The sequence below is a fragment of the Bombus pascuorum genome, chromosome 4 (genome assembly GCF_905332965.1).
Source record: "Bombus pascuorum chromosome 4, iyBomPasc1.1, whole genome shotgun sequence".
In the NCBI taxonomy this organism is placed as follows: Eukaryota; Metazoa; Arthropoda; class Insecta; order Hymenoptera; family Apidae; genus Bombus; species Bombus pascuorum.
In genome coordinates, this window is record NC_083491.1 from 2,282,327 (window position 1) to 2,301,661 (window position 19,335).

Sequence of the window (19,335 nt, forward strand, 5' to 3'; positions counted from 1 at the left end):
CGAGCGATTTTCGATCATCGATCGAACACCTAAGTTTTTCATATATTCCAATGAGTAATCGTAATTGTACCTTTGAAATTTTTTCTTCGTGGAACATTGTCGATTAACCTATCGGCGATCGCGCGAAGTAGGTCACAGCCTGATTCGTCGGCTCGTAAAATAAAAACCGCGTGTGAAAGCGAAATCCGAACTTTCCATTCTACGTAACGCGAATGCGAGGAAAACATAGCCAGTGCGACGATATACGGCTATCCATAATCGATAAAAACGTGTAATACTTGACGATAGAAATGTAACCTTACCGCTCGAGGTCTTGGAGCGAGTTTGGTGCGATGCGAGCGTGGTAGGGGAAAGGAGGAGATATTAGAACGAGGGAGATAGGAAGAAACGACGTATGCGAATAAGAGCAGAAAGGAAATGAAGAGGGACAGAGAAACGCAGATAGAGCTTGCGCCGTCACTGTCGAGCTTAGGAGTCAAGTTCTAGTGCACGGCCGAAACGGGAGAATCGACCTCCCCTCTTCGTCCCCCTCTACCGTCGCGAGCTGGCTCGTCCAATGGCACGGTAGTGAGGGAAATCGTCGAAAGCGAAGGGGAAGGGAGCGGTTCGCAATGTCGAGCGTGCGCGACGGCGAGCCTTGCATGGGGATTTCTACCAGGTGACCGAAATATACACCTCCGGCACCGAACATGTAACAACGAATCTGATAAGGGAAATAAGCCGCAGCTAGGTACCTTTAACGAAGATTTACGTTACGCTCGTAACGAATGCCCGACCAAGATGCTGCATCAGATACGCGCCTTTTCGTAAAGGCGTGTTTAAAACGTGCCGCGACGAAAGGAGTTGCCGAGCCGCGAGAAGCTATTCTTAGCCGCGCGACGGCGGAACGAGCGCGAATCGGAACGTACGAAATACCGAAGAATCGCGCCGAAACGATTATAATTAACGATCAGCCGGTTCTCCATCGACGCAGACACGCTCGATACCAGGTACAAATCAACAACGCGGCCAGATCGCTGACAAAGATAAAGCCGAGTGTCGCGAACCATCGTTTCCCTTTTCTGTATCGCGAGTCGATAAAGCTCGTTCGCGACATGCCAATAGCGACGAGCAGACCACTCGTGCAGATACGTGATCGACGATACAAACGATCCAGTACCAGTTTCGCGCTAAACATCGACGTTCGTCTATCGATAGACATCGTTCCGATTATTTTTATTTATTCGCTGCTGCAACATATTTTTCATGCGCAATCCGTATCGGCAATCCTTTTTTAAATAATCGCGGATAAATTTTCTTCGGAATACGGAATTTGCGTTTGGAACGAAAATCACGTCACCGGCATAGCGCGATATTACACGACAAGAGGTTAATCGTCTCGCTTTTAACTCTGAACTTGTTCATCATCCTGGCAGCCTCCGCTTTCTTTGTTAACAACGTAATGCACGGAAACAACTATCCTTGCAGCGGCCTTTCGTGGAACGGAACATGTCCACGAACGATCTGCCGCACCTGCTCCGATACCTCCTTCATTCACAGCAACATACTAGACACACCCGTTTCGTTGTCCTCGCAGCGATCAAACTCGCTCTTTGAGGAAGTTCCACGATACTTCCCCTTTTCTTTTTCTTTCTATCTTTTTTCTTTTTCGCTCTTTTCGAAACCGTTTGGCCCATATGCCAGCTAACCGACTCCCTATGTAGACGCACGATAATCAGCCGTGTGTGCGTGCGTGCGTGCGTGTGTGTACACGGCTGACTATCGCGTTCATAGGAGTAGCATCGCGTGTCTGCGTTCGCTGCTGCAACTCGTGCGTGCTCGACTATGTGTCGACTATGTGTGTGCATGCGTGGACGCGCGAACGCGAGCGTCGATCGCATAAGTGGTCGTCAAGGTTAGCCACCTACTCGCTATCGCGGGATTCGTGCACACTCTCCGCGGATGCATTTGAGTCGTCTTGCCAGCTTTAAAGTTTATTACGTGCTCGCCACGGAGGATCGAGGAAACGAATCTCAGCGCGCGCGCTGCCTCAGCCTTGTCCCGTTGCGTTCTGCGACTTCGCAGTTTTATGGCGCGTTTCGTGCGTCCATCGCGGTTGTGCAACACCCGCTCGCGGTGTACGCTAGCTTCGCGAGCGGTTTCCTCGGCTTTTTGCGCTTTAAAAGTTGTTTACGATTGCTCCGACTGGAATCGATGAGATACTGTTTCAAAGAACGGTTCTTTTAATAAAACGGAGGTCGTTAACTTTAATAACACGACAGCCTTCTTTATGGCACGTCTTAACGATTCGCGCGAAATCTTTTTAGTCGTTGGTCTACTACACGTAGAAGCAGAATTAACAAGATTAACATACTCTTATTCGAAGGTGCAATGGAAAATTATTTGGCTAATTGAAGAATATGTAATTGATTTACGATATCGTAAAAGAATTAGATTTCAAAATTTGTTATCTAGTGAAGAGATAATTTTTGTAAATAACACCGAGAGATTCAAGTTCTTTGACACTGGTATAGAACGGAGCAAAAGTATCCTTGCTTGTTTTTACGAACAGGTGAGTAGGACGAGGAAAGGTTAACAGGACTCGAGGATATTCCGTTTACATTCTTCGTCGAAACTGGTTTCTCCCTCGTTCGATCGTCAGGGATGCTGTATGGTCTTTTGGACCTTAGAAAGGTTGCAAAACGCGCGAGAAAAATTGACGAAATTAATTCCTTTCGTCTGAAATCAAATCCTTTTAGCCGAAGGAATTTTAATGAAAAAGGGCAATTCTAGATAACTATAATCTAGATTCCATTTTACAACAATATTCGTAAGCCATTGCATTATTAAATACTCAAAAACTGTAGTTTTTATGAATTTAATCGACGTCATTGATATCACTAGCTCAACTTACATCCTATCAAGATATAAATACCATGAGCCTTCCTGTCTTAAAATACAACATATTAACCATACAGCGATATAACGTAAAAAACTGCGTGTCAATAACGAATCGCCCTTTATTAAATTTGCATCCGAACAAAATATAAAGAAAAAAGATTTTCCTCCTCTGCAATATGATACGTGAACAGTACGAAGGCAAAAAGGCAAAAGCGCGATGTCATCGATGAGTTGCACCTGAGCAATCTCATCTCCATCAAACGTCGCAAACGGACAAGGTAAAAAAGACACAGTACTAACGTCCATTCGATTAAGATACGACGGAAGCGTAACTCGAATGCGGAGGAAGTTGAAGCGAGGCAAGGAAGGAGAAAGAGAAAAAAAAAGAATCGAAAAGAAAAAAGAAAGAAAGAAAGAAGTAAAAAAAGGAGTGTCGGTTCGATGCAAGCCAGAAGAAAGCAACGGCGGTGCAGCTGTTTCGCTGTTGGTCCGGTTGCACAATGCAAAATTCGGGTTCTAATTCTAAAGCGAGTACCAATCAGCCCGGGCATTGTTCACCCATGAAAGCTCGCAATTTTTCAGGGTTAATCGTTCCTTGAAACCTAATAAGCGACGAGCTAACGCCGTTGGATGTCGTTTTCTTAGGAGGAAAAAAAAACACATCCCCGTTCAGGAGTGGACACACGTCCCCCGAAAAAATCACCAAGGGGATGCCGAGAGAAGGTTCGAAAAGTTTGACGCTCGAACACGCCTCGAATACGTCACGATCGAGACCGGTTAACAGTCGAGGTAATTGGCCATTGTGAATTCGCTGTGTGTCGCCAAAGAGTACCGTGCAAGTGGAGGAATATAGATATTCTAGCTCGTTTGAGTAATCTGACTTTCAATGGATAGCTAATAAGAAGTGTCGAAGAAAATCAATTAAGAAAGTACGTCAATGTAAATGGGACAGGTAATCGATAGAAATCGCCTTGGGATTCCTCGTTCGATGTCCAAGAAAGTTTGTAACACGAATACCAACAAAGAATCTAAACTACGGAAGAGAATAAATCATGCTACGTGTTATACAATCGCACCGTTTGAAGATAGGATACCACGGTTAAATTCTATGTACCAAGACGAAAAAAGAAGTTATATAATGGAGTTCTACTCTGGAAGCTTCGCGTGATTCGTCCTATTCTGAAATTAACAATTGGAATACCAAAATTGAAACTCCTATCGAAAATCAATAAGATTCGAATAATTAACAAGCTGAGCGTCACGAGTCTTAAGAAATTATTTTACATATCTTATACTGACAATTTTTGAAAGTAAATTAGATTCATTACAGGTGATATTTATGTAGTCGATACATCTTACGTCACGATAAACCTCCAATTATACTACATAAACTGCAGAGATAAATTGTTTCTTCGAAATTACGATTCACATATACGTTTCTTATTGCATAGAATATTCAAATCTAAGAAACTACATCGTAAATTCGTGTATTACGTTTCTTGAAATAAAAAGATTCTCGTAAATAATCATCCACGTTTAAAAAATTCCAAGTGTTAAACCATTCTCAAAAAATTTCCGATAATAATCTTCGTTACCACTTTCTTCGTTCTGTACGAAGAATTCTCGGAACTCAGCCAGTCGCTTGGACGCCTATGAACTTCAGCAGCCGGTCCAAAAGCGTGATGCGTCCAAAGCGATCCATCAAATCGGTCGACACGTTTGGTCTTGGGTGCACTGGATCGGTCACACCGTGGCGATTGCATATGCACTTATATCCCGCTATAAATAATGCTCGTTGACGGGGAACGAGAGGAAGGATGACCAATCAGGTATGGGTGGAAGGGATTCACCGAAGCAAGTTGCCAGAAAGACGGAGAGAGAACAGTCAAGGACAACTTACGTGACCACCGCATTGCGACGCAGGAATCAACAACGATCCTAAAATTTTCCTCTTTTCTCTGTCCGAACTGTCCGTTCATAGACGATCGTATAAATAGTTCGTTCACCCAATACGTTTGAGAGCGATCCAAAGGTTGTAAATTCGCGGAAGAACGACAACACGCCGACCGATTCTTGAGACACCGGAAGAGAAACGACGGGACGCGACGTGTGAAACAGAAAGGAGCGTCTGGTATGTCAGGACGCTTATCAAAGCGAACGAGGAAGCGTCAATAAAAGCGTTCTCGAGTCAATTCCTGTTGAGTTATGGCCGATTTAGCGTGTTGCCCGTGTGACGGATGCTCTCTGCGCTTCTTCTTGCATCGCTGTTGCTTTTCGCTGTCATGTCTGTATTTCGTTTGAAGTAAACAGATCTACACCTGTTTTGAGACAGACATGGGATAGACGTTACGTTATAAATCTTGCGAGTCGACTTCCTTTAGCGCTGGATATTTTACAACGATTATATATCTTTGCAAAGATTGTCGGGTAACGTGGTATCCTGGTGTAAGGACGTCGGTAATAATTTTACTTGGACGTGATATTATACATTCTTCGGCAATGGACACCTTCGTAAAGATCGAATAAAATAATAACTCACCTTGCTCTAAGCATGCACGGAAAATGGACGATTAAGATTCTTCGATTCAACGCGGACTTGGACAAAAGATGAAGCAAGCAGGAACATGGAACAAAGTTCTTGGAAGTGGACAAAAAATACCCAAGGTACAGAAAGATCCACACAGATGCATCGAAAAGAAACTCAAAAATCGCTATCACGCCTGAGGATCAGACGATCAAGACACATCCATGTCAATTGTCTCAGCTGAGACAAACGCACTCTCGGACAACATGAAACTTGCATACTGAACTACGCTATACAGACGACACCCATAATCTAGACGTATACTCGAGCTCCATAAGTGCGATTAAAGCTGTTAGAATTTAATCTTGAAGTTAAGATTAATAACCTGTGGAAGACACAATGTTTGCGTTGAAATAATATTCGGTGATGTTTATTAAACAGAAACTACAGAACCTGATGTATATAAGCGAGTGGTATAATTAACAACGTATACAAGAATCGTTGATTGTTGGCCAATTATTCTCAGACTAGACTTAGGTAGTAACCCATGATCCCTTAAATACTTTTGAGCCCCTCTCTCTATACAGTAATGAGTATAAAGTCCTGTTCAAATGCCTGTGTGGGCGTCTGTGTAAGGGTATTGTGCCTATGCGTGAAATATCGTTGTATTCGAACAAAAGCCCCATCAAAATCAACTGAAAAACGCGCAATACATATAGATATAACTTAGAAAACACGAAGCTGGCTCCCCGCTGGGGGTAGCCACCCACATGCTATATTTATTTTATTTTATTTTCTTATTTACCAATGAGATATAACACTTTACCAAATGTCATTCAGGACAAATTGTAAAAAACAAAATAAAAATAAAAAAAAAACGCGCAATTATCAAAAGGTACAAGAAAAACGAGGTCGCCGAAACTATATCATCGTCTACCGAATCTCCGATCCAAATTCTTCGCTAGGACCTCACCAATCACGCAAGAAGAAGAAAAAGGAAAACGGACGATAAAAGAACCTACATCCGTAACATAACTCGGGACTTCTACCTGCCAATACATGAAAAATTCATGGACAAGAAAGATAAATCCCCTTATTGTCCCGATTACGAACCGGCCACGCTGAAATCATCCAGGACTACATCATCGGCAAAACAGACCGACCATACCGTCACCATCTACGAAAATCAGCCGCTAACGAGTCACCGCGAACGATACGAATGTACAAAATTTGAACAACAGAGACGAAAAGATTGCATCGAATCTAGCACAGCGTCAACATCCAAGGAACATTTAAGAAATACGATTCAGTTCGTTAAAGATTCCGAGCTATATGACAGAATCTGAATCAGAATCAGAAAAAGTGGATGCGTGGGAAAAAGAGAATAGTACGTTAATAATAGTATTCCGTTAGAAATATCTAGTTTATTCTCGTGACAAGTATCGTTTATACGTATACGATATCGTAAATTTTACGAATTAATCTTCTTTAACGATGCACTCGTTGGATCGACACGGCATTAACGGTGCTCGTTGAAAGAAACAGTTAAAGGAGCTTGATCGTTTCTCCTTCGTCTTCCGTTTCTTCTTTTATTTTTGTATTTTATATCAGCTTGTACGCTCCCTTCGGACCGTGAGATAAACCTTGACCAAGTTAAGGATAACCGCATTAAGGTAGCACTCTCTCGTAAGCCAATCAACCGAGGAAAGTGCTTAACGGAAAGTGAATTATTGTTTGTTCTTACGTCGAGCAAGTGTGACGAGAGAGTATAAAAAAATAGAACGACGCCTTTCGAGCCCATTCACCGGACAGTGTTGATCTATTCGCGTTAAAATACCTTTGTTTCGTCGTTCTTTATCGAGTGCGTGGTGACGTACTCTTCTATGGCATAGATAGTTGAGAAAGTTTAAAAAAAAAACAACGAGTTTAATATGTAAAAACTTGTGAATTATTAAAATTGCAAGGCTGTGGTTTCTCAGACAAATTCTATGACATATCATACAAGAAACATAAGATAGCGGACGTAGAGAATGAACAGGTATTATTAAATTACCGATTAATGCACGTTATCGTCCTGTTTCGTTTGACCTAAATTCGCATATTTCGTTCATATTTCGTTAATAACTTACTTACGTAACGAAGCATCGCTATTCTATTCGAACAAGAACGTCGTAACTCACCTGCAACAAAAAATGAGATAATTTGTTAGTGACGACTTTATATAAAATACATAAATATTCTTTTACATAAATATATTATCCATTCCGATAGTCTCATCGTATATTATCGATTATAAAATTATACGAATATAAATTAACGACTGATGAGACTATTCTCTACTACTTCACTACCGAAGGACAATGTGCCACTAATTTTTATCGATTCGTTATTCGTCCGTTTTGGAAGACATTACGCGTTTTTTTCTTTTTTTTTTTTAAGTATATAAACGATCAAAGACTCGATCGATCAAAAAAATTATTCTCTCGGAGAATCGCCGGTAATTGTTCCCGACGAGCAACGAAATCTTCGTAACGGTTCCTCCAACTTGTTACATCCGGAGCAACTCGTGGCAACCAACCGAAACCGCGTCCGTTCAGCAACGAGAAACTTTACGGATGCTTCTGGAGAGAGCTTCGTCGGTGGTTTCCCGATACATAGTCCCCGCGGAAGTGCGCTTTACGTGACGAGCTTCCATTTGCCGATCTCACGGGAATGTCAAGGTTCCCGTTGCAATTTCACGCTGAAACACGATTCGTGCGTCCAACCTTTCCTCCCCTGAGCGCCTGGCGTGGAAACTTCGCGGGACCATCGGCTATCGAACGAGCTGAAATTGGGTCAAGTACGGATTTCCCGTGGAAACACGTACAACGTGTTCGTGAAAAGAGAATAGAACGGTGGGAAATGACGGTTGGAATCCTTTCGTCGAAATGGAATCTAAACTTAATAGTAGAACTATCTGTCTATAATGTATTACGAGATATATACACGGCAAAGTTGGCTGGCAGAGGTTTCCCACTGGAGTGTAGTCTCATCTCGGTTTTGTACATCTTCCGATTACTCGTCCTGCAACTGATATTTCGAAAAGAGAAGAACAGACCGATAGAACGTGTTATCGTTTCGCGGGCTGTCGAGGAAAACGCATAAATAGGAGAACGATACGTGTGTCTGGAAAGACGAGGACAATAAAAGCCGCGCTCGCCGTTGAAAGCGAATATAGGTCAACCAAACGAGTCAGGATTACGAAGGATGCGCGTACCCGACACGTATAACGGAGATATTTCCCGCTACCCGTTCCTCGGTGCGTATTTTTTCAACAGCGATGTCTTTGAAAAAATAAATTACGTACAGCGAACACGCGTGGATTAAACACACCACAACAACCATAGTAATTAGAGTGAAATTCGTTATCCTGTAATATCGCTGGCCTCGTGATAATTGACCCAGATTATCAGGTAGACGATTAATCAGATAGAATTTTGTATTCGTGTAATATTATGACGTAAAATATACGGCGAACGTTAGTTTTGTCAAAATTATTCGTAACAATTTTTGGCAAATCGCACCTAAGAAACTGCTCGACTTTCTAAATTTGAAAAGAAAAATTAAAAAAAAATAAAAAAAAAAGAAATTAAAATTTGTAAGCAAGATAATTCTCCTGGCTATTCGTCGCAGGTGATTCAGATGCTTTAATCGCGTCGCTTCGTAAACATTCATGATTTTTAATTGGCCGTTATACAGCTCGTTACGAAATGTGTCGGAAAGCCGACGATGTCGCGTTGGCGAGAGTAACCGCGTTTACCTTCGTCGATTTCTTCGACTAACGAGTTCCAGGTAATCGCGTCAGTTTTTCTCCCAACGATCCTTCGATCTTGATCCGATCGTCACGCTATTCTTTGAAAAAATCTTTTTACACGCGATCGTGTGAAACGTCTCGTTAGTGGCTTTCCGATCGCATTAATATTCTCAATCGCGTAAGAGTATTATTTCCCGACTATTTTCCATATTCCTATTTTTTCTTATTTAAAATTCCAATCCCAACTTGACGTACGTTCGTCTATGGGTTTGTAGAAAAATGTCGACCACACCCTGTATAACACCTGTGTCTCGGCGTCTGGAACCGTGAGAGACCGGGAACCTAGGAGAGGAGCTGGTCAGAGTACGCAAAAGGAGGAGGCAAGTAGGTCAGTAGGTGAGTCGTGCTAAACAGTGCACGGGAGTGTCCCGACATTGACCTATATGTCTACTTTGTGTGTGCACTTGCCTTCCCCTTCCGTGACCCCTCTCTTTTCTCGCACACCTCTCGTTCTCCCTTTCGCCCGGTCTCTCTTTTACACGACAGCATCCCCTCCAGCGATGCGCTTTCCAGCCAATTGCATATAGGGTCTGCTCGTGCACTCCGAGTGCACTTTCCCCACCATAGCGACGCCAACCCCGGCGCCGGACCGTCCCGCCACCCTGGAGCAGACGCGATCGATGGCCTGACGCGACCGACCACCGCCAACAATTCGCGATTCCCCGCTTATCCGTCCTCTGGTAAATCCCTTTACAACGATTCTTGATCCTCGTGGTCGAAGAATGCAGGACAATACGATAGGGGAAAAGGAACGTTGGAGTTTCGCATTGAGATTCACATTGTATGGGATGGGTGGGAAAGTTCGTTCCAATTTTTCCGGAATTTTGCCGACATAAAAAAACACATTGAGAAGTTTCTCGTCGAAACAGCTGAAAGGTACTGGAAGGATGGGATATTCGAGTTGCGTGGAGGACGCAGAAACTGGAATAAAAGATGACACCTATATAATTCATAAAAGATATAACCTAGCAAACACGAAGATGGCACCCCGCTGGGGGTAGCCACTCACATGCTATATTTATTTTTATTTTATTTTTTTTTACCAATAAGATATAACGCTTTACCAAATGTCCTTCAGGACAAATTGCAAAAGACCAAAATAAACTAAAAAAAAAAACCTATATAATTCGATAAATTATTAGGTTGTCCGAAAAGTGTCTTTCTTTTACAGACCCATCTTTTACAACGATGCATCTTTGTACAAACGTGAAACCTAATCCGTCGAACGTGGCGATCTCTATTTTGATAGAACAAAATGTAATTCGATAAAATAATATAAAACGAGAAATATCGCGCGTCCATTACTTCCTTATAAAACGAAAGAAACTTTTCGGACGACCTAATACATGCGATCGAAATGTAAATAAATCGGGACGAACTTCCCAATGACGCGAACTGTTGATCCTCCGAAAAGTTCGAATAGACGAATTTGTATCGTCTTTCCTTGAAAAAAGGAAAGATTTTGTTTTAGTCTTTAGTATCGTATAACGTGGACCTGGTGTCTGTTTGCAACGGATCATACCGTATATACGTTTCATTCTCCTGACGTATTCGCTGTAGAACGTATATACACCGTTAACCCGAGTCTAAATCAAAGCGATGAATCTTTTTGCAATTCACGCGATCGACGAACGCGCACCTGAACGCGTGCTCGCAGCCTTGCGGAAATATAAATAGCGATCGCGATAGAAAAGGAAGGAAACTTGAACGAGTCAGTCACACTCCGCGTGTTTTCCTCACGGCGTGCACCGAGCTTCAGTACCGCGACTAACAACGACGACGACCCTGGTCTAGCCGTGTTACGTAAAGCCTGGCACCGCTGTGGAGAGCCGTTCCCTCTCGTTTTATCGCCAATACGACCGCCACTTTCGATCGCGTCGAATAACACGTTCCGGCCGAATCGTAAATAAACGATCTTTTCCTCGACGAAGCGAAGGAAATCATCGTTTTGTCGTTGATTCTGCTTGAATTAACGCTTTAACGATAGCACTCGTAAATCGGCGTTGCACGCGAAATTATTGTATCGCTGTCTGTAAGGTATTTTATCTTTTTCCTTTTGTTCGCACGAATCGAATCCTTACGAGTCTACTCGAGAGCGAAGGAAATTGTTGCGATAAAAAGACGAGATTAGATAAAAGGTAATCCGAGGAACGCGGCAAGTTTAACGAAGACAAAAATTCCCGCCAACGATTCCATTATTCTCATCGGCAAGTAAACCTCGCGGTTGCTCTGCCATCGAGCAATTTCGACGGAGAAAAATGAAAAAAAGAAAAAAAGTGGAAACCGTAGAGAGAGAGAGAAACGTTCGGATAAAAAATTTCCGCTGAAAACAAATACGTCGCGAAGCAACGTCTTATCATCGAAACGAAGCGTAACGCATCGTTCCTTTATCGTGCTTCGAACATACTTTGCAATATCTCGTTATTTTGCTTTTTTTTCTTTTTTTTTTTTTTCGATATGACGCACGTATCGAGGCGTTGCGCTGGTCATGCACGAGAATCGACGCAATCGCGACAAAGAAATTCGGTGAGAGCGATCGCGCAGAAAAGCAAACGCGTTTTAATCGTACGTTTTTAACAGCGAAACATTAACAAAAACGAATATACGATTTACCAAAAAGAAATTCGTTAAGTATAAATTATGTAAGCAACCTCGTTCCTACGACAGTCTACGCTTCGATTCGTATCTTTGTCTCGAATAGTCGTTAAAAAGTCTGGTTTACCGATTCCGATGTTTAAATTGCTCCGTGGCAAATGTATTCGCGCATTGATTTATATTACAAATGGTATTTACATCTTTCGTGTTTTTCAAACGAAGCCTCTCAAGAAACGTCGCGATGATCATTAGTTCCGGTGACTTTTAATGATCAGACGGGTCATGTTCTCGCTCGAGACGCGAACAAGAAACGACGATCGCAAAAGCGATACCAGTCGGCCATGCAACCCGATAAAAATTACAACGATGACGCAACCTGCAAGCAAAAAGATAATTTCATTGAAATCTGAAAAGCTGTATGCGAGGACAGTCGGAAGGCCGTGTTTTTTTCCGCGCCCTTTAATTCACCTTGAAGATTATCCTCTCTTTTTATCGAAATATTGGATCTAACTGTTGAAAATTGATGCCGAAAGCAACCTTGAATTTTCAAAAGCGAAAAAAGTGAAAAAGATCGTGGGAATTTCCTACGACTGTGGTCGATCGTAATCGTAGGCAATTTTCTTATGAACGTTGAAAGTTACTTGGTAGATGTATTAGAATAATCGTAAATGAATAAGGAATAAGAGTAATGCAATATGCGGTTAATATACTTACGTAAATTATTTTCTTCTTATGTGATAAAAAGCTACATTATATATTACGTATTTACATTGATAATTTGAATGTTTCGCCAATTGAGAAACATTTTTCTTCTGTAGCATGCGATTTCAATTATTCAGGAAGAAATCAATTATAACAATTATCCTAATAATAAAATTACACCGCAACATGGAAAATGCAGCTTGTTACTGTAACGATGGGATCGTCTGATCTTAACGACACGAACTGTACTGATTAAAACTCCTTCTGCAAGATAATTTGAAAGAAAACTAATATCAAGGAAACCAAAGCAAATTACTCGATAAATTTATATATATAAATATGTAAGGTCGCAAATCTTGGGATAATTCAGGTGATCGATTCTGAAGTCTGAAGATTGAGTTTTATTGCGAAAGAAATTAGATAAAATACAAAAATAAACAACAACTGATATCCGTCTATAACAATAAATTACATAAACGAGAAATAGCAAGTTCTGTACAATGTTTACCTGAAAATGGAGAATCGATTTTCAACGTCCTGAGCTACCAATCTTTCTCCGTCGATCTTCAATATTTTAAATAATCAATAATTATTAATTAATAAATAATATTTAATTATCAGAGCAGATCGATTTTGACTTGAAATAAAATTGTACTGCATCAGAGTACAAGATCTTATTTATGAAACAAAAGGTAGATTTATTTTTGTGTTTAAGAGTATTTAATATCTTTTTAAACATAATTTAAAATATAATGCGTATGTAAGATCGTAAATGTTAGGATAATTCAGGTGATCGATTCTGAAGTCTGAAAATCGAGTTTTATTGCGAAAGTAATTAGATAAAATACAAAAATAAACAACAATTGATATCCGTCTATAACAATAAATTACATAGACGCGAAATAACAAGTTCTGTACAACGTTTACCTGAAAATCGAGAATCGATTTTCAACGTCCTGAGCTACCGATCTTTCTCCGTCGATCTTCAATATTTTAAATAATCAATAATTATGAATTAATAAATAATATTTAATTATATTTCTTAATTTCAAACTTATTATAAGCATACAAAATATTTATTACAGCAGATCGACTATGACTTGAAATAAAATTGTACTGCATCAGAGTACAAGATCTTATTTATGAAACAAAAGGTAGATTTATTTTTGTGTTTAAGAGTATTTAATATCTTTTTAAACATAATTTAAAATATAATGCGTATGTAAGATCGTAAATCTTGGGATAATTCAGGTGATCGATTCTCAAGTCTGAAAATCGAGTTTTATTGCGAAAGTAATTAGATAAAATACAAAAATAAACAACAATTGATATCCGTCTATAACAATAAATTACATAAACGAGAAATAGCAAGTTCTGTACGAGAATCGATTTTCAACGTCCTGAGCTACCGATTTTTCTCCGTCGGTCTTCAAAATTTTAAATAGTTATTCTGTGGTCTTGTCTGTCTCTGATGTTGCTCTCTGTCCGTCCGTTTGGGAAAAGAGTGTCTCTCAAAAATGATTGTCCGTAAAACCCTAAGAGGGTCGCTCTGTCCGTGAAAGAAAGAAAGTCGTGCTACCCGTGAAACAAAGAGCCCCTATCCCACGTGAACTCTAGGGAGTTTCCATATATATATTAGATATAAATTATATATATTCTCCTATACCTCGTATAATTAGTAACATTGAATTTGATGCAACCATAAATTTTAAAAAGATACTGTCCTACGACTCTAGTTTTTGTTTGACTTTTTTCATCCCTTCTTGTTTGATCCCATTAAGAAGGAACAGATGTATCGTTGTAAAATGAAGCTTTTTGAAAATCAGGCTGACAATATTGAAGAAAATTGTCTGTTTAACCAGTGTCTTTTATCAGTTTTATCGCTCGATCTCCAATTACGCCCAGTGTTCCCAAGTAAAACTGCTTTGCTCGAGCGAGGAACCCACTTGTCCTAATTATAAAAACGTGCATCGAAGGTTGATATCTTAAATAAGAAGATAAAAAGCCTAAAAAGATGACAGCCTTGTCAATGAGATTTAACCTTCGACCAAAAAGGCGATAAACCACCTCGTTACCTTACCTCGTTATAATTCACCCTTTTTCTTCATTTTCCATCCTCTCGAATTAATTTCGTATCGACAGAAAATACCAAACCGAAAATCAATTGATTCAGACACCTTGACACATTCGTTTCTAATCTCGGATTTGCCTTATCCGCTATACGTCTACTATCTACTATATGGCAATAAATCGTTTTTACACGATTCGTGCAATGTAAAATCCTATGTAATATAGAAATGTATGTAATCTAGCTATGTGGCGCAGAAATTTCATCAAAACTCCACACAGCGAGAAGCAACCACGTTGTTCCTTTCGTTGAAAAGATCGACCAACTCCTTTCCTATCGAAACCGACAAACCTTCAAAACCTTCGAATCTTCAAAAACCTCGCACAAAAGATTCCATAAAGATTCCACCCAAAACGACAAATAAATTATCCCTCTTCTTAAAAAAATGTACGAAATCTTCCACCATATCATAAAGACAAGATCGTCTGCAGAATGCCGACGTAAGAATCCCATAAAAATTGCGCGATAAGGAATCATAAGCCGTCTAAGAATTTCCACAAACAATTTAACTCTTTCCTTCTCTCTTCGTCTCTGTCTTTCGCAGCTTGGAAAAAACGGATGGAAAAAATTCAGAAAGAAGAGCAGCGTTCCGCGTCGAAGCGACGTCACCCTATCGGAAACAGGCACTTGGCCGTAGGGCAAACGTCTGAACCGCGACGCAACGCAATAATTGCACGTGCTGCTTACATAATCGCGCTCCGCCGTTGCAAAACCTTGGATGCATCGCGATCAATAAACTCTTCGTAGCCGTCTATTTATATTTGCCGCGAACGAACCGCGACAGAGAGACAAACTCGTGCATATTTATCGAAAACGCGCAAAGCGGATTATCCAGGAGAAACGAGCAACGGAGACTTGGACGATGACACGATCTATCCGGGGGACGACTATTTTCCGCCGTTGAATCCGCGTTTCGATCACGAGAAATTCGTTAAACAGCCAGATACGACGAGTAACTTGTTTTTTTTGTATCTTTTCCTTCGCGCTCCTTCTTTTTCCTTTCTTCTTCGATCACGAGCTACATATCGCTATTTACATATGCGAGTTCCTCGCGGGACAATCTTATCGACTATATCGAAGAGCAAACAGGTCGGGTCAAAAATCTTGAGGCCTTTTAGACGTTGTTAACGATCGGACGTTAGCTATGCGCTTGGAATAAAAATGAAAGACGACTTGCTCGGCCAAATTCGAAGCAGTCGTGCGTTTATATTTTCGGGGAAAATACCGTTCACTTGCTACGAGAACGATGCAGCTAGGAAAAGTAATATTTTTACTAGATCGGTTTAAGGTAAAAATCTTGAAAAATTATTAATCGCTCGGTCATTTAGCGACGACAAACCTTTGCACGACGGTGATCTTTCTGTAAACGGTATATCTACTATAGAGGTACGTACAGGGTGCGCCGTTAGAATTCGGACAGAATTCAATTTGTAGTTCCCACCATATTAGAATTCAGATGTTTGTGCTGATTGACTCTGAAGTTAGTTAAATATGTCAATAAGTCTTCTATAACCTCAAAATGACAGAACTCGTTAAGCAAAACCCGGAATACGATAGAAGAGCGGCGATTATAGAAAGTCTTCGCGCCGGGAGAACGCCGGTCGAAATTATAAAATTCTTTAGCTACCCAAGATCGACGGTAATTTAATTTTGTTGTGGGCAAAACCAAATTTCCAGCAAGTGTTCACGTTTTGAGCGTTGTCTCAAGTGAGGGCGACGTCATGCCTCCGCACTTCTTCCAAAAAGGCGAAAGAATCACAAAGGAGGTTTATTTGGAGGTCCTGAAGACAGTAATAAAGCCGTGGATGGAAATTACGGCTTCTGGAAGGCCGTATTTATTTCAACAAGATGGCGCACCTGCTCACACAAGTCATCTTGTTCAAAATTGGCTCTCTGACAATGTGGACATGTTTTGGTCGAAAGATTTCTGGCCTCCTAACAGTCCCGACCTAAACCCATTGGACTATTACGTGTGGGGCGTTATCGAGAGACAAACTAATAAATGCAGGCACCCCAACGTCAACTCCCTACGAGCTGCTATCGAGTCAGAATTCGCGACAATTAAACGCGACCAGTTGAAGTCAGCGTGCTCGCGCTTTAGAGCAAGAATAGAGCAGGTCATAGAGGCAGAGGGTGGTTACATAGAATAAAAGTTCTCAGCAAGGACCCTTTAAATGAGATATAACAACATTTTCATGTGTTTTTGTGTATTGACTTAAATAAACAACTTTCTGCACAAAACTTCTTTTGTCCGGATTCTAACGGCGCACCCTGTAAATACCCACGTGTTTCTCGTAAATGCAATCTCGTTAATCCAAAAAGAATACAGTTACCGTATTCTTTAAGTCATTTTCGACACGGTCGTGTTCTTCTGCTGCTAAGAGCTTCTCTAGTCTCGGAAAAACACAAGAAATATGTACGATACGAGATACACTCGTTATTCGTACCCATAATCTCTTCTTTCAATTTTCCATTGTAGTTTCTCTGGAAACGTTGGAACTTCCTTTGTTCGTTGAAAGAAACGTCGCGTCAGAGTATGAAAACTCGATCGCGGTAGAGTCCAGAAATATATTTAACGCGAGCGGCCGATTTTTTAAAAGGAAAACTTCAAGAAACGCGGTAGTTTCGTGCGATTACGATAGATCGAACGAACCACAAACCCAAACCGGGTTTTTCGTCGCAGGATATCGTCGCAGTAGCCAATTCCGTTTCACGTTTCCCGCATAAACGGTACTGGAAATTACCATTTGCCTGCGATATACGATACTTGGTGGATTGTACGAGTTCGTTCATGGAAATAATCCCTGAAATTGCACGTTTCAGGGGACGGGTTGCAACTGCAGGATGTCCTGACCCGATACGACGAGCGAGAGATCGACCGAGCTATCTAAACGAGCGAACGTGAATGTCCTACGCCCACACGATGAAATTCTATCTCGTTAATTAGCATAAAAACGTAGAACGGATCGTTGCGTTGGCCAATGTTCGTTTGGAATTAAAAGCAACGGGCACCGGTTACGCCATAAACTGCCGAAACTCGCGCTTCAGAAACTCACGCCTTCGTTTAAGCTACTCGAAACAACTTGGAGATGGTGTTTCAAAACCATGGCGAACTTGACGCTACATGTTTGGCTCGACATCGATACTCGGCGACGAGCGAGTTGAATTCGACGCGAATTTTTCAAACGTCCTCTTTCGGGGTGCGTTTGATAAATCGCAACGTTGTCGGGAATAAAATAAACATACGTGCAATGAAGAAACAACACAAGTAATCGGAGGTGGATGAAAATTGATCCTACGAAGACACCGGTAATACTTGCTTACGTATTTCTAGCCACATTCTGAAAGTTTATATAGACTTTATCAAGTGCCAACTACGTGGAACTTTAGCGACGCGGGTGTATTCCCTGATTCGATTTAACACGTTCGTCGCCCAGCGTGATTCGGCTAAGTTTCCTGCGGGGCCCAAATCCGTACGCAGAACGTAAATACAGCGACAAGCAGCAATTCGTCGTTTATCGCCTTCGATTCATTATGAAGAAAAGATTACTTATTTCTGAAATGGAGAAAGCGATAAGCTATCCAGCTAGAGTATTCCGAGGGATCTCATGGCAGATATCTCGGATCTTTCATTTAGTCGAGAAGCATATCGTGAGACGTACATCGGTGATTTTTTCATCCTCAAAATGTTGAGTAAACAGCGTGAAAATATATTTGAAAGTGAGGAGAGTAGTGATAACGGAGTCTAACTATTTTTCAAAGTGCCCAAAATCACCCCAAATGTGTTTGGAATGTTTTAACGAATACCATACGATATAGGGTAATGTAATATATTATCCAGTATATAAATTAATAAAAAGTACGGTATAATGTGTTTTTAATATTTTTATGTTGTATATCCTATATATAATATCGTATATTTAATTAATTAACTCGAACAAGAAGAGCATCACCGTCATTTGGTGACGGGGCCCCCACGGAAGTATACCCATCGCATAGATATGTGCGACGTGGCGACGAACGTGTTTTAAATAGTTTTGATTTCAGCTATGGCAAAAGATAAAGAATTCGTAATGAAGAAACGTTCGATCGTGACTTTGAAACGATAACAAAAATATTAACATTTTCATCGAATTGCACCGAGTGTTCAAATACTTGTGGACGATCAGCGATCATCTACCGATCAGCTTTTACTTAATCGACCAGACCTAAAAGCGAATTTTTGAAAAACACCCGATATATGTATAAGTATACGGTATACGAACTGCCAGTCGGAGCAAAGAAAAACGATTCTTTGTGGCAGATGTTAGAGCAGCTTGCTAATTGACTCGTTCAACGAGGTTCAAATATAAGAGTTAGTCGAATGATAGGGAAAATATATCTACACCCAACAAGGCCACTCGCGGATAAACAAACTAATTCTAACTTATTTTTGTATTCCTGAAAAGTTTACTCCTGAAAATGAATAAAAAGAAAATCGTAATTTTTAAGATAAGAGAAGAGATAAAATTATTGCAAAAAATATCGATTTGGAAAGTTACGCCTAATTGGTCGTGCATGTAATTCCCTTTGACGAGGCAGTTCGTGCAATCCCATCGCCGAGGACGCGAAATCGTACGATACCCGGTGGACGAGTATAATCTCGCGCAAGGC

General features: G+C 40.8%; 1 protein-coding gene and 1 long non-coding RNA gene across 2 annotated transcripts in view; one reads left to right on the forward strand and one right to left on the reverse strand.

Annotated features, from left to right (window-relative positions):
* LOC132906171 (retinoic acid receptor RXR-alpha-B) overlaps positions 1-19,335 on the reverse strand; it is a 68,961-nt gene that overhangs the window by 46,216 nt on the left and 3,410 nt on the right. The gene's annotated exons all lie outside the window — the stretch shown is intronic.
* LOC132906173 (uncharacterized) lies at positions 2,057-4,406 on the forward strand. Its single transcript, XR_009657945.1, has 2 exons — positions 2,057-2,809; positions 2,958-4,406. It is a non-coding gene; the product is annotated as an uncharacterized LOC132906173 (long non-coding RNA).